Consider the following 14,730-nt stretch of genomic DNA (forward strand, 5'->3'; position numbering starts at 1 on the left):
GCAGAACTTCTGCAAAATGGCAGAACTTGCTCCATGTCATCCTGAACTGCTTGTTTGTGGATAGAAATAGCTATGTCTACCACTACTCGTCTGCAGAGAAAAGCTTTTAAAATAAATAAAAGTGCAATGGATCTGGCTGATTTCAAGGAGGAACACTCCACCCACGGGACTTCAGGTAAGAGTCCACTTGAACATTCCCCTGAAGGAAAAGCTGCCATAGGATGGAAGTATTGGCCTAGTAACTGAGAACTGGAATCTGTTTGCTGCATTTCTAGTGACTTAGAGGTCTGTCCTGCAAAGCTGCCAGTCAGCTCTTGGAGGCAGGAAGGCAGAGGAGGGAGGGGAGCAGGTAGACCCTGCACAAGGGCAGGCCTGATTTTTGTGGAGGAGTCTGTTTTACTGTTATACAAACACACAGTAAAGTAAATGGAGCTTTTAAAAGCCTTTCCATACCTCTATATGGCACCTTATAAAAGAAGTAATGAAATTTGTGTTTTAAGCTGAAATGTAAGAATCCCTGCCAGCTGAGTGGATGGAGAATAGTTGAATAGAGTTCAGACTGTCAGCTGAGGCTTTGTGTATATATATATGTGTATATATATATATATATATATCTATATATGTATGTACTTTAGGTCATATTGGTACATTATGAAATTAACTTCTCCTTTGCCATAGAATGCCATAGGAGGTATAATTGGTCCTGGCTAATGGACTTCAAGAGTCAAGAGCAGCATTTCTACTATAATTCAGGGTGGTTAAAAACTCCACATTCTGTTAAATGCTGTGTGTACTGTTTGTTGGGATGAGGTGGGCATTGATGCGTATGGAAAATTATATGTATTTTTAATATAAACACTAATATATAAAACATTTCTAATAGTATTACTAATGGCATTACAATGTTACTAGATATCAGTTATTATACTTTTAAAAGTTACAAAATTAATAAATTTGTAATAGTTTTGGATATCCAGAAAAATACTTGAAACTGATGATTTCTATGCCCTGCTGCAGCCAAAGTGAAAAAAGCACCTCAAAATTCACACCACGTGAAAGCATAAAAACAGTCTAGTAGATATTTCTCAAGATCAAATCCATTTAATGGTCCCATTATTCACCTGGAATACAAAGCCTGTCAGCCTCTGAGATTAAGGTTGTGTTTTTTGGGACTGCTGCACCAGCAGTTTAAGGGATAACGTAGTAAGAAAACATGTTGTTTTTTCTATATTCAAAAGAAACTGAACTCAGGCTTTGAATGAATTAATTTTCTAAATCTAGCAGAAATTAAGCATCAGGATTGTTAGTTACTTCCTTTAAGAAGTTTAAATAAGCCAGCAGAAAAACTGTGCTACCACTAAAGCTACCGATTATATTCATTTCAAGCTAATAAATGTTGAGATCAGCTAGAATGTTAATATAAAGGTCAAGAATGAGCTGAAGGAGGACAGATCCTTGGGAATTTCCCCAAAGGCAATGAACAATGTCTTGTTCTGCTGTAATGAGGTGAAACTGTATTTTTCTCAAGACAAGAGAAGATTGGTAGGTTGTCAGCAATTAGGATTTGAATGGCAAATCGCTTGGGTGATGTTTTTGTCTTGTCCATATATCTTTTTTGTCCATTTGATGAGAAGACATTCTTGTAACTGGAGCAAATTTATACTTTAACACTTTTCTCATCTGTGCTCCCTTTAATTTTGTTATCCTGAGCTCTCAGCTGCCAGCCAGCCCCCAGTTCAGATCTGCAGACATGAAGATCAGCTTGTTTAGAGAGTTAGACTCAGCCCAAGAGGCTTTTATGAGAATGAGGGCTCTGGGTGCACAAGTGACTGTTGAGAAGTGGAGAACTGTGCTCGAATGTATGGGTGTAGTTGTGTATTAAACAATCTGTAGTCATTACCTCCTCACTGCTCTCAATTACTCAAGAAGGCTGTACTTGATGAGCACCAGCCACATCGAGTGTGAAGTTCTCTGGGGAGTCTGAGTGTTTATGTCCTGGAGAGGACCTTGATGGCAAACAAGAACCTCAAACACATGCAGATTTGTTCATTGCTTACTCTGCACGGGACTACAAAAACTTTCATTATTGAAAGATGAAGACAGCTTGAATCAACATCTGAGCGTTAGCAGTGCTGTCTGAGTGCAGTTGTCTTGCTTGAAGGCATTCATACTCCTGTGAGAAAGATTTTCAATGCTTCCTTACTAATGCAACAAATGGCCTTTTATTAAAGTGTGATTAGTTTTAAGAAAAAATAACACAGTGGTCTTTTCATGCTCTAGAGAAACCCTTGAACTGTGGAGATGCTGTGCAATTTCTTCATTTTTTCGTTTTGAATTTGTTTTTTCAGGCTCTGATCTATGTTTTTTGGTGAAGGTGGTTATGATACCATTCCAGTCATATCCAAGCCAGGAAGGAGGGTCAGTGTCATTATGTTCTTGTTTCTTCAGTTCAGCTGTGTATTTCAAGACAGCTTGTCTGCAATAAGAGTAAAAATAATAATGACAAAATAAAAATTTTCAGACGCTGTTTCAACAAAGAACACTAAAAGCAGTTTAATGAGGAAAAGTTCCTTGTTTTAAACAAAGCTATCAATATTATAAGAGTGTTATGGGAGCTAAACCAGAAGATAATTGTTTAGGTCACAAAGTCACAGAATAAATTAGGTTGAAAGAACCCTCTGGAATGCGTTTCATCCTGGTGTTGCTTTAAATGTATCCAGCTAGACCAGGTGAGTCTTGGCTTTGCCTGATGAGTTCTGAATATCTTTAGGCATGAAGATTGCACAGTCTCTGGCTTAGTCTTTGAGAGTTTGACCAGCTTCCTGATGAAAAAATTAGTTTCCTTGTGGTCAGAATTTTACATTTGCCACTTGTCCTATCGGTGCACCTTTGAGAACGGTCTGGCTGTGTCTTCTTTTCCATGTGCTCTGATGAGAGTTAAAGGCAGCAGTAAGGTCTCCTCCATCTCAGTCTTGCCAAAGCAATTCTCTGAAGATTCTTCACGTGTCACATGCTGCAGCCCTTTAATAGTCTTGGTGAGCTTCAGCTAGGCCTGCCTAAACACAGATCTGAGTAGGTGATGCCACTGGAATAATAACATTGTCTTTGGAAGAGAGCGTAACATCAAGCAAGGTAAATAAATCAGCTACATCCAAAGGTATCACAGCATCTCCAGAGTGATTTCTCATAGCTCTATAAGAAGGCCATAGTAACTGTGCAGGTCTCTCTCTGTTTTTCTATTTGAACCAGTGTCTGTGGCACATCCAAGTATTTTTACCCTTTCCTCCTTCACCTTCTGCTTGCTTTTCAGCCAACCTCTCTACTGTAGTTATCTTCTGTCACTCACCTCTTTTAATGTGTATTGTTTCAGAAATGGAAGTGAGTACACAAGAGGCACTACTACAAGAGCCTCACAGTTACCTGCATTTACCTGCACTGGCCCTGGACCTGCCTCAAGGCTGTGTTTTGCAGCTTCTGTGATAGCTAAACCAGAAGAGAGTTATCTCTGACCCCACAGATCTCCCTCAACATTTTCTGGCCTCTGCCCTTTTGCAGCATTAGAACACAAACCAAATAAACTAGATCAAAATTTGAGAAAATCAGGTCTCCTGAGTGAGACACTCTAAAAGGAAGAAGAGCAACTCTCTCCTTTTCCTTCTTTCCCAGCAGCATCAGTCCAGCAACATTCATTACCTTTCCAAGCTGAAGAAACTCAACCCACCACTTTCAGCCTAGTGAATGTCTCTTTCTTTCCATGCCTTGTGTGAGCTGGCTGTCAGCCCAGTCCCGCTGAGCAGAGCAGAGCACCCTCCTCCCCAGCTTCTCCTGCTGCCAGCTCTGCACTCCAGAAACTCCCCCTGTGCTGAGTGTACTCCAGGGCTCCCTGGGGAAGAGCCAGCTCTCTGCATCTCCCATCCTCAGGGATATTCAGCCTGATCTGGTGTGTCACAGCCACAGCAAGGTGGTCTTTCTCCCTGCTGGCTAATTTCTAAGCTCTGAAAAAATATATAGCATCCAGACAATACTAGCTAAAAAGTCCAAATTGAAGTGCCCTATTATCTGCCAGTTATGCTGCTACAGTGTTTTTTGTGGTTTTTCCCCAAAGTGGAAGTGCTGGAGATGGCTACAAGAGTCAGATGTGCCCATCTGTAATGCTTGCACCACTACAGCAGGAAAGGGGAAGTGGGCAGGGTGGAAAAGGGACAGAATTAGTGAAGCGAGAAAGGCTCATTTTCAACCACTGCAGGATATTTTTTTTATAAAGCATCCAACACTGACACACTGTAGGAACCACATGAACACAAGGCTGCATCTGTTTTTATATTAGGGAGGCCTGTGCCATTGAGGAATGTGTGCACAATTTATATGAGCTATAAGCTCTGACCTATAAAAAATCAACTCATCCAAGTCCAAATTCCTGTGTTTCATGGAAACTGCAATGTATAGGGGCTGTCTGAAGCATGTATAAGGGGAGCTGTTACTATTTTTTTGGAAACTTATGATGTCCTATGCCTGGAGCTACAGTTGAGTGGTTTGCCAGAAACAGCCATTCATTAATCATCAACACATGGTAAAAAGATTGTTTATTTAAGATATACTGTACTATGACGGAGCCTGTTGATTTTAGTTATTTATTTATCTATTTATTTACTGTCTTAAATGAGCACATTGATGAATAAAAGTATTTCAGCCAATAATTACAGTTATCTTTGGCAAAACAACTATCTCTTTGTATAAGTCAGACAAAATTACTGGCCCAAACACATGACTTGAGCAGCACTGGAATACCTAATTGAATCCTTATCCAAAGTTTGAATGCATTTTACTAAGAGGGGGTAACTGGGAAATACAGTTCTGCATCATGGTCTGAATCCTGAGCCATTCCAAAATTCAACAGTTTCACGGAGTCACAGAATATGCTGAGTTGGAAGGAACCCACCAGGATCATCAAGCCCAACTCCTGGCCCTGCACAGCACCATTCCCAAGAGTCACACTATGCACCCAAGAGAATTGTCCAAACTCTCCTAGAACTCTGTCAGGCTGCTGCTGTGACCACTTCCCTGGGACCCCTGTTCCTGTTTGACTGGGTCCCTCATGATAATCAGCAGAGGTTTTGAAAGACTTTTTGAGATGAGGTTACAGAAACCAATCAAGAGTACAAATAGAAAACGGACACTCAAACATGGGAGAATTGTTTATAGTGCAAGTACAGAAGAAATTAGGCAAGTGGAGGCAGGCAGCTAATAGGAAAAGCAAGAAGCATCCTGCAGGCATGCTCCAGGTTAAAAAAGGGAGTAAGACTACATAGGATCTGAAGAATTCTGAGGTCTGTGTCAGCTGGAGTAGTTTTATCATTTTATGGCAGCCAGTTCATGTGCACACTCCAGAAAGCTCTGTGTTACTCTAAAAGAGATTTACAGTCAGTGAAAAGACAGTGCTATATTTTTGTTGCTTATTAAACAAAAAACTTAGGAGTAATTATTGTTGGTCTTTTACCAAATCATGTGTAGGAGGTCTTGATTTCCAATTCCATGTTTGGTGGATCTTTCGTGCCTTGAGACCTGAATATTTGGATAACACCTAAGAAATTCTGCATTTTCAGGAAAACAAGAGTTCTTGCAATCTCCTTTCTAACCAACAGCAGCCATCAGAAAATATAAGACAACAAAACCAAACAAAAATCAAAGTGTTCTCTAAATGTCAAGATGTATTGTAGCTATTATTGTAGCTATTTTAATTTTTGTTTTAAAGGCAAAAATTGTAATAAAAATTGTTTATGAGTCACTTGGTAACAGTGTAGTCATGAGTTTAGAAATGTGATGAGTTTTGTATTGGTGCAGACAAGAAAGAAGGAAACATTTAATTTTGCTCTCAAAGGAGTTCTTTTGGGGAAACCAAACTGTCACAGATGAGCTGTAGTTTGGGGGAAGCAGAAGACTAGCTGGCTTCTCTGGTCAATGACATATTTCCTTTCTCATTTTGCATCTAGAAATGTTAACACAGAATGTTTTACTGAGTACAGAAGTGTCTCTCTAAAGATGCCAGTGTGTTATTTCCCGTAGGATTAGCCTTAAACAAATCAAACTGACACAACCTTTTCCTTCATTTTAGAAAGCAGTGAGTTAGCTTTCTTTTCCTCTAGCAGAAGAAATCAATTGTACCAGTACTATGTGCTTCCATGATTCTTTCTGCCATTTATAAACTGGATTAACTGAAAGGTTATTAGCCTCTGGAAACAGAGATATGCAGGATACCAGGCCACAGACCTTTTTTTTTTCTCCTAACATTTATTAAACCTGGAAGCAGGGCAGTATGTTGGCAAATACAATCTCAAAATCCACCTTATACTGGAAAGAATGAACAATTTATGTGCCCATAACTGTTTCCTATGAAGCTGCATTGGACTGAAACTTGAAGAATTTTGTCACTCCACATGTTTTCTATTTTAATCTATCAAAAAAGTTTCAAAAAAATTATTGAAAGATAATGTGGCAGGCTACAAGAGATATGACTCAATATTTGCAAGGTTTAGTTTATTAAGAGCTGTTTTCTAGGACTGGTTAGTGTTTAACAATAAATAATGGGGAATTCCTTTGGAACAATGAAGTATACATGATTGATAGGTATTTTAGGGAAACTTTAAACTAAAACCATATTTCTTCTATTGCTTATTTAGAATCTTAGCCACTAGCATATTTAGTTCTCCGAATGAATGTGATTTTTACATAGATGACCTCTTCCATCTCCTTAAGCAGGGAATGAAATGTCTCTGCAATGTAGGTTTCACACCTGCAGAATGTAAATTACACCTGAAACCAGCCTTTACCAGCCTTTACCTGTGAATATCTAAGAACCTGAAAGTGGTTTAAAGAGTTAGTCTGAAAACAGAGAATGAGGGCCTGTTGTTTGTTTTTCTGACAATCTATTGCTCATCATTCATTACTAAAAACATACAGGTTGGGAATGAAACATAGTTTTATAGAAATATGTTGTGACAGTGACAATACTGTCATTGCTTTTGATGTTGTTGAAAAACTACTGCAAGATAACTAACTCTAGAATCATGCTATATTTTACTCTGCTTTTGATGTAGTTATTGGCAGGAGATAAAATTTTTATCATCTTTGCTATATTGGCCGTGAACTGCACTGAAAAAAAAGATTTTCCTAAACTGGGAAACATGCAGGGTATAGATATATCTGAATCTATCCATGAACTCCCTTTTATCATCTGAGTATCATTCCATCTGGATGCAGCCAGTCTATTCTGTGGCCTGGCAAGGTCTAGAGTGGGATATCTTTGGACCTGCTGGAAGGAAAAAGCAAAATATGTTCAGGACTGAATTATTCTGCATAATCAATCCGCCTAATAGGTGTTGTCCCAGACTCAGATGTTGCAGGGTAGGAGTTTCCTGTCACTGAACATATGGTGTAAAGTGTTAGAGTCTGAGGTTGGCAAAGAAAAGAACCATCCCCAGTCCAGAAAATGAGACTCAAGAAAGCAAAACTGGCAAAGTTTGCCAAATTCTAAACATCACAAAAAGGGCAAAGATAACACTGGGTGGAGATATGTGTCCCATGGTTACTTTTTTGTTTTGCAAAGATGTATAACTCTCCAGGGTTTTCTTTAGAGTAAAAATAACTGGTTGGGAAATTCCTTGGCTGAGTCAGAAGAGTTTAATCAAGACCCATTGCATGTGGGACTCTGAGGCAGAGGCACAATCCTGGGTCATCCCAGGCTACAATAATGCAAATGGGTTTCTGAGAAGTCATGTCAGCTCCTTGATCATGGCTCACCCAACACAAATTGGAATTTGCACAAATTTCTGTTCCCATTACATCTCACCTCTACAGAAGATGGATCAGCAGCCAGAGCCAGAAAGGGCTGACACACTGCTGCTGCTCTAACAGATATGAAGTCACAGAATAAACAAGTTAGCAACAGTAATCTGAGGATAAAAGAAAACTGTAAATCAGAAAATTATGAAGAAAAATGAACCTGAATTAATTTTTTTTCAATTACTGCTCTTGCATACCAATCCTTCAAAGCACTTTCTGTATCTAACAAGTGTTCAATTAGAAGTAGAGCTTTTAAGAAGGAAGTTCTGTGATGACATAGAGAAAACTAAGTCAGAGAGAAGTGAAGAAAATAAGACCAACGACAGCAGAATTGTTTGTGGTAAGGCAGGGAAACAGTAGAGGAGGGTTTGGAAAGTGTGAATCACACTGGAAATCTCTTCTAAGTTATTAAGCATATGCATTGGTCTTGCAGGCTCTAAAGTGACTATTAAACCCTGGAATGGTTTAGCAGGACATTTACAGTATTTACAATGGTCCTGTCAGAGTAGGGTTAGAGCTTTCCTACTATGGCCTATCTATATAGGATGGCATTATATATTTCTTACAAAGTTTTATGAAGTTAGATACATCAACCATAACTTCACTTTAGTTCCCCTCCAATTTCAGGCCCTGTGGCATGCTTGGCCACTGTGCAGTTCTAGGTGTACAGGGCCTGGTTTGTGATGCTCTTAACCCCCATGGAAGGGTGGTGGACATTGAATCCACATCTTTTGAGATTCACAGGTGGAAACTCAACTCTCAACTCAGTTCTCCCAAATTTTTAGAAGGTAAGAAGGAAGGCTATGGCAATTACAGGCCCTCCAGTCTCACTTCAGTGCGAGGTAAAATTACATAGAGGGTTATTCTGAGAGTAATTGAAAAACATTTGAGAGACAATGCAGTCACTGGGCACAGCCAGCATGGATTCATGAGGGGAAAGTCCTGCTTAACCCACTTAATTTCCTTTATGACAAGGTCATCTACCTCGCTGACCAAAGGAAGCCAGTAGATGTGGTGGGTTTGGATTTTAGCAGAGCTTTTGGTACTCTCTCCAACAGTATCCTGGATAAACTGTCCAGCACTCAGCTGAGCAAGTCCATGATACACTGGGTGAGCAATTGGCTCACAGGTTGGGCTCAAAGGGTTACACTACATAAGGTTACCTCAGGTTGGCAGCCAGACACTAGTACTCAGTTTGTAATGTTTTTATAAATGATCTGGATGCAGGAATCAGTTGTAAAGAGTGCCAATGATCCTAGACAAGACTCCCTGCAGGGAAGAAGTGAGCTACAGAGAGATCAGGATAGACTGAAAAGCAGGGCCATTGCCAGCTGTATGAAACTGAACAAGAGCAAGTGCTCAATTCTCCACCTGGGATTGGGTAATTCTGGTTATACATACACTTGGGGGATGAAAGGCTGGAGAACAGCCCTGCAGAAAGGGATCTGGGAGTTTGGGTCAATGGAAAGTTGATTGTGAGTCAGCAGTGCCCTGGCAGCCAGGAGGGCCAAGTGTGTCCTGGGGGCATCAGGCACAGCATCACCAGCTGGGCAAGGGACAGGATTGTCCTGCTCTGCTCTGCAGTGGGGCAGCCTCACCTCGAGTGCTGGGGGTGGTTTTGGGCACCACAATGTAAGAAAGACATTAAACTGTTAGAGAGCATCCAGAAGAAGGTGACCAAGATGGTGAAATATCTTGAGAACAAGACTTAAAAGGAGCAGTTTAGGTCACTTGGCTTGTTCAGCTTGGAGAAGGAAGGCTGAGGGGGAGGTGCTGATCAGTGATATGGCACAAGCTGTGTCAGGGGAAGTTCAGATTGGACTTTAGGAAAAGGTTCTTCACTGAGATGTTGATCAGTCACTGCAACAGATTCCCTGGGAAAGTGATCACAGCACTTGCTTGACTCACTCACTCTAACCATGCTGTGTTTTGAGCAGAGGCCCACACCTACTTCTGCCATATACTGACATTCATTCGTTGGGAAACAGAGCCCCACAAACCCTTGGAGTGAGCTCAAGTACACAGTGTGATGGCTGAGAGCATTAAGCCCAGCCTGGTTTTCTCATTCATGTTCCCATGTGTCCTCGAGGTGGTGTCCTATGTCTGTAGAAACTTCCCCAAGAGGACATTGTCTGCCATGAAGAGAGATGGAGTCTATTTCTCTTCACTTCTGGCTGACACTAGAATATGCAGATAACCCCATCAGGCCACAGGAATCCTAAGGTACCAGTGTGGACACCCCCTAGATAAAGAAACAAGATGGCTCAAGCCAGATACCTAGCATGGCACCATGATGCCAGTGAGAAGGAAAAAACCTCATGTTTTGGGGTTCACCTCTTAATTCACCTCTGAATTAAGATTGGGGAATGCCCTCCTGGTAATTTTTCTACAGTACAAATTTGTGAGAATCTGAAGTTGCTTACAGCCTTTCCAAAGATATTTCAGGTATTGTCAGTAAGATGAATGCAACCCAAGATGTCCAAGAAGGGGAGAGAATTTCAGGCTGCACCCAAGTATTGGATATAATAAATTAGAAGATTAGTGAATAGTTGAAAAAAACCCCACAGAGCACAACTTTAGTGTCTGTTTTGTAGGAAAACTATGTTTTAAAATTGAAGTAAGGTTTCTGGCACGGCAGAATTCTGAATCTCGTCTCCATAAAAACTGTCACTTTCTAATATTAGGTATTAGTTAACTGTGATTCCAGTCTTGTCTTAAGTATTGTGGGGTTTTTTTGCCTACTGAGTATGGTTTAACTATCCCACCCATATATGTGCATGTAGCAGATAGAAGACTTTAGCATTCGAGCTATTGCATTGCTTTCATTAAATTACTAGGATGCATTTGTATCAGTTTTTCAGCTCAGTTCTCTGTTACAAATGAGTGTCTCACACCAAAACTTTTTGAACGTGTAGTTGGGGTTTTTTTAGCTCTGAAGCACAGCTGCTTAATTTCACCTCACAAGTCCATTTCTCAGGAACTGATACTCATTGCCATAAATGCTGGAAGTTGGACTTGAGAAAAACATGACACACCAAGTCTTCAAGGTACATAAGCAGCCATGCAAGCTACTAATTCCTCCACTGACCTCAACTGGAACAGTCAAGAACACGTTATGCACATACTTCAATTACCATGTTCATTCAGGACCAAAAATCATGAGGGAACAGTAAAAACCTTTTAAGGATATTTGATTAAAATCACTGGAGTGGGGTGGTGGAAACAGAGATGAGGGTTTCACTTGTACTTATCAGCCAGTCTCATGAGAATTTAAAAGGGACAAGGAGGCAAGGTAAAGCTGGGACTGGGGCTATGGAACAAAAAGTTAGCACACTATCTCATGATAGTCCTCTTGGTGTACAGGAATGTATATTTGCTTTGCTTATTCCAGATCTATTTATATGCTCAATATTAAGATCTGCAATAGATTAATAAATAGATTAAAACATCATTAAGTAGATTAGTATTCTTATTGAAATAAAAAGAAGTTGCTGACTCTGAAGTCAGTAACTGGTATCAGATGCATTTAGAAAAATCTACATTTGTCATACACTCGATCCTATTCCCTTTAGAGGACTGAGTGACAGAATTAATTGTTCATTCTATTGTATCTTCAGAATGTAGCTATTTAAATAGTCAATTCATTTAACCAGAAATTTATTTTCAGTTCTTGCTGTATTTTTTCATGTGCAGAATATTTCCCACAGCAAATTAATTTTTTTCCTATAAAATAAGAATTACTCTTGAATCAGGCTCATTTCCTGAATAAGGCTCAGAACAGCACTGCTGAATATTTTATAGAACCATTATTTGCAAACTGCCTTGTATCTGCCCTAGGTGTACAGAAATGTGAGAGGCTCACAGCACTTCTACTGAAGTCACTGGAGTTTGTTGGAAGACAATTGATTTGTCCCAGCATACAGGATTAAAGTGACAAATGCTTCTAATTTTAGAGTAACCTGCATAGCACATTCAAAATATTCTTAATGTACATGTATTTCTATATTATTTTTTTTCCATGTTATCTTCCTACACTTTTTAAAATTCTTTTTCTTGAATATAATATATCTGATGTTGCAGGACACATTAACACATATCCTTCGGAACAGGTTCATTCCTACTTTAATCTCCTGACCATTTTTAAACAGTTTCTGAGTGGAAAATATTTCTTTACTTAGCAACTGGATACCCTCAATTTACACTACAGATTGCCAAAGGATTTGTAAGACCCATTAGCTTTAACATCCACAGGTGTACCCATCTCATTTTATGGATCTGCGAGATGGATTCAAGTCAAAAAAACACTTGTAAACTTACTGTTAGGTTTATGTGGAAGAGTCTTGATGTTCTTCTCTGAAAATAGGGTGTTAGCATTTAACAGATTGGCTTTATAACTGTTTAAAGAAAAGATACCATCTAGGAACAAACTGCTGGAAGGGGATTACTAGGTCACTGAGTCGACTCATTGTTCCCATTTGCAGGAACTACAAAATATGACCCAGTCCATCCTCTTACCAAGAGCCATACTAACATTCCTTAAGAGTTTGCCCCATCTCCTTTCCCAGAAAGCTGTTTCACAATTCACTGCCGTGATCATGAAAAAATTTCCCAATTTCCAGCCTAAATGTATTTACTGACATATTATGGGGTTTGTTTTGTTTTGTTTTCCTGTGTTGGTTTATAACGTGTTGGGGGAAGCATGGCAGACAGGACTGATTGCAGCACTACCTAACTTCAACTGCTTTGGGAAGATCTCCATGAGCTACTTCTATTACCATTGTCAGTGTAGAAAAATAGCTTAATATCTATCTAAAAGCAAAGGATACAGGAGACTGAGACCTATATATATATAATAATTAATGGTGCACAGTAGGTAACTGTAAGATATAAAACAAGGGCTAGTGTAAGATAGAGAGTGGCCTGCCAGTGAGTTTGGGCCTAGAGGCTGAGAAAATTATGTACATTTGGAAGGCAAACAACTTGATTAGAGAATATCTAAATTTAGGGCTGGCTAGTCAGCCAAATAATCTCAAATTAGTTGTGCAGGAGGCTGTATTCAGGCACTGCAGGGAATGAGGGGATGTGTGGAGGAATAAAGAATAGTCAAAGGTTACGGAGGAGGAAGGCAAGGCTGAAGACTTACGGTAGAAGGAAACAGGACATGGGCACTTCAGTGGGGACAAAAAGGGAGAAACTGTTTCAATGAGTGGCAACATTTTAAAGGATAGTTCAAGATGAGCACTTCCAAAGTAGTAATAAATTTGTTCATTGCCACATGATAGTAACAGAAGCACTGACAGAAGCATTACAACTTCTCCCATGAAATTTAAACATGAGAAAAATGAAATCAGCATTTTAAAAGTTGCATCTGCATGCTTATTTTCAAATGAAGCAAGTATTTGGTTTTGCTGTTTAAAAAATAATTAAAACTACATAAATAATTAAACGCACAAAACCCAGCGCTATTAAGTCAGGAAGTACAGAGGCGGGATATAGGCTTTCATAACAGCAGTAATTTCAAAAGGGAATACACATTCAGATACATTAAAAAGATAATTGAGATGCAAGGCTTTAGTCAGAACTGAGGCAGAAAATACAGAAAGCAAAAATGCTGTAATAGAAGTTCATGGTAAAGAGGAACAATATTTCACTACAGATAAATCTTAATCCAGCTAATCAATAGCTGGAAATGCCTGCATTTTTTTCGGTTATCTAGAGATTCTGAATGAAAATTAGTTGAGCATCTTACCTGAAGAGATGTTAGTTAATTGAATATGGCTGTAACTGTACATGGTTTTATTGGCAATAAATGCCTACTAAAATCAATACACTACATCAGAGTCACCAAAGCACACTGGTGACAGTGGGAACCACTAGAAAACCTGTCACATTAACTTGGACATTAAAGGAATCTTCATATAGCCCAGGTATGACTATTATTCTGTCTCCTAGTAGTCCTAGTAGAGATGGGGCTTCTCAAAGAACTGCAGAAAGATTCCCTGACTGATGCCTTGTGGGAACACTCCACTCTTTATAAAATACAGGAAGACTTCCTTCCATATGTAGAAGTTATCCAAATGCCTTATAAATTATATTTTCAAAAGGACTTATTTCTTAGGCTTAGAATCTTCAAAATCAATAAGCATAAAGTTATGACCTTAAGATCTTCAGCTTTTAGACACCCCTGCTATTTGAAAGTATCCACTGCCCTGCCATGTAAAACACAAGTATTAAGTTCTGAGGCCCCAGTTTATGCTTTACGTGGGTTCAGAAAAAGCACTGGGAAAAAAAAAAAAGCATGAAAATACCAAGCGTAATTAAAACACAGGAACCTGAGAGAATATTTGCAGGGAGAATCACTAAAAGCTCATCTCTTTTCACCCTTCCTTAGACATCAACCCCTGGAGAGGCAAACTTTTACCTGATGCAGCGTTGACACCTTTGTTCTGTAACAGCAACCATTAGAAGAATGCCAAATACTCTCAAGAGGCAACCCTCAAATCTTAAAACTCATGGAAAAGCAGCTGAATGATGCCAGCAGGTCAGATTTCTGGATGAAATAGTAAGTAATTCTTTGCAATAGCAATGCCAGAACTATCACTCTATTTCTTATACATACCTTTGGGCAACCCACAATGTTGGCAGCTTTTAGTCTGTGGCAGTGAAATGCCATTGTTTTCACAGCTACATCTGTCAGCCAAGGGCAGGAGGAGGCATGGCAGTGTTCCAGGTATTCTGTGTCCTTGCAGAAGTCAATTACAACACATGTGCATCAATCCTTTGATCCATTTCAGACACTTCAGGTCTCCAGGTACCTTTCATTAGTAATGAAGTCATTCAGCTGTTGACTGTGAATGTCACTAGAAAGAGATGCATTAAGGGGCTATTTTC

The sequence above is a fragment of the Lichenostomus cassidix genome, chromosome 1Aa (genome assembly GCF_008360975.1).
Source record: "Lichenostomus cassidix isolate B80296 chromosome 1Aa, HeHo_3.0, whole genome shotgun sequence".
Lineage (NCBI taxonomy): Eukaryota > Metazoa > Chordata > Aves > Passeriformes > Meliphagidae > Lichenostomus > Lichenostomus cassidix.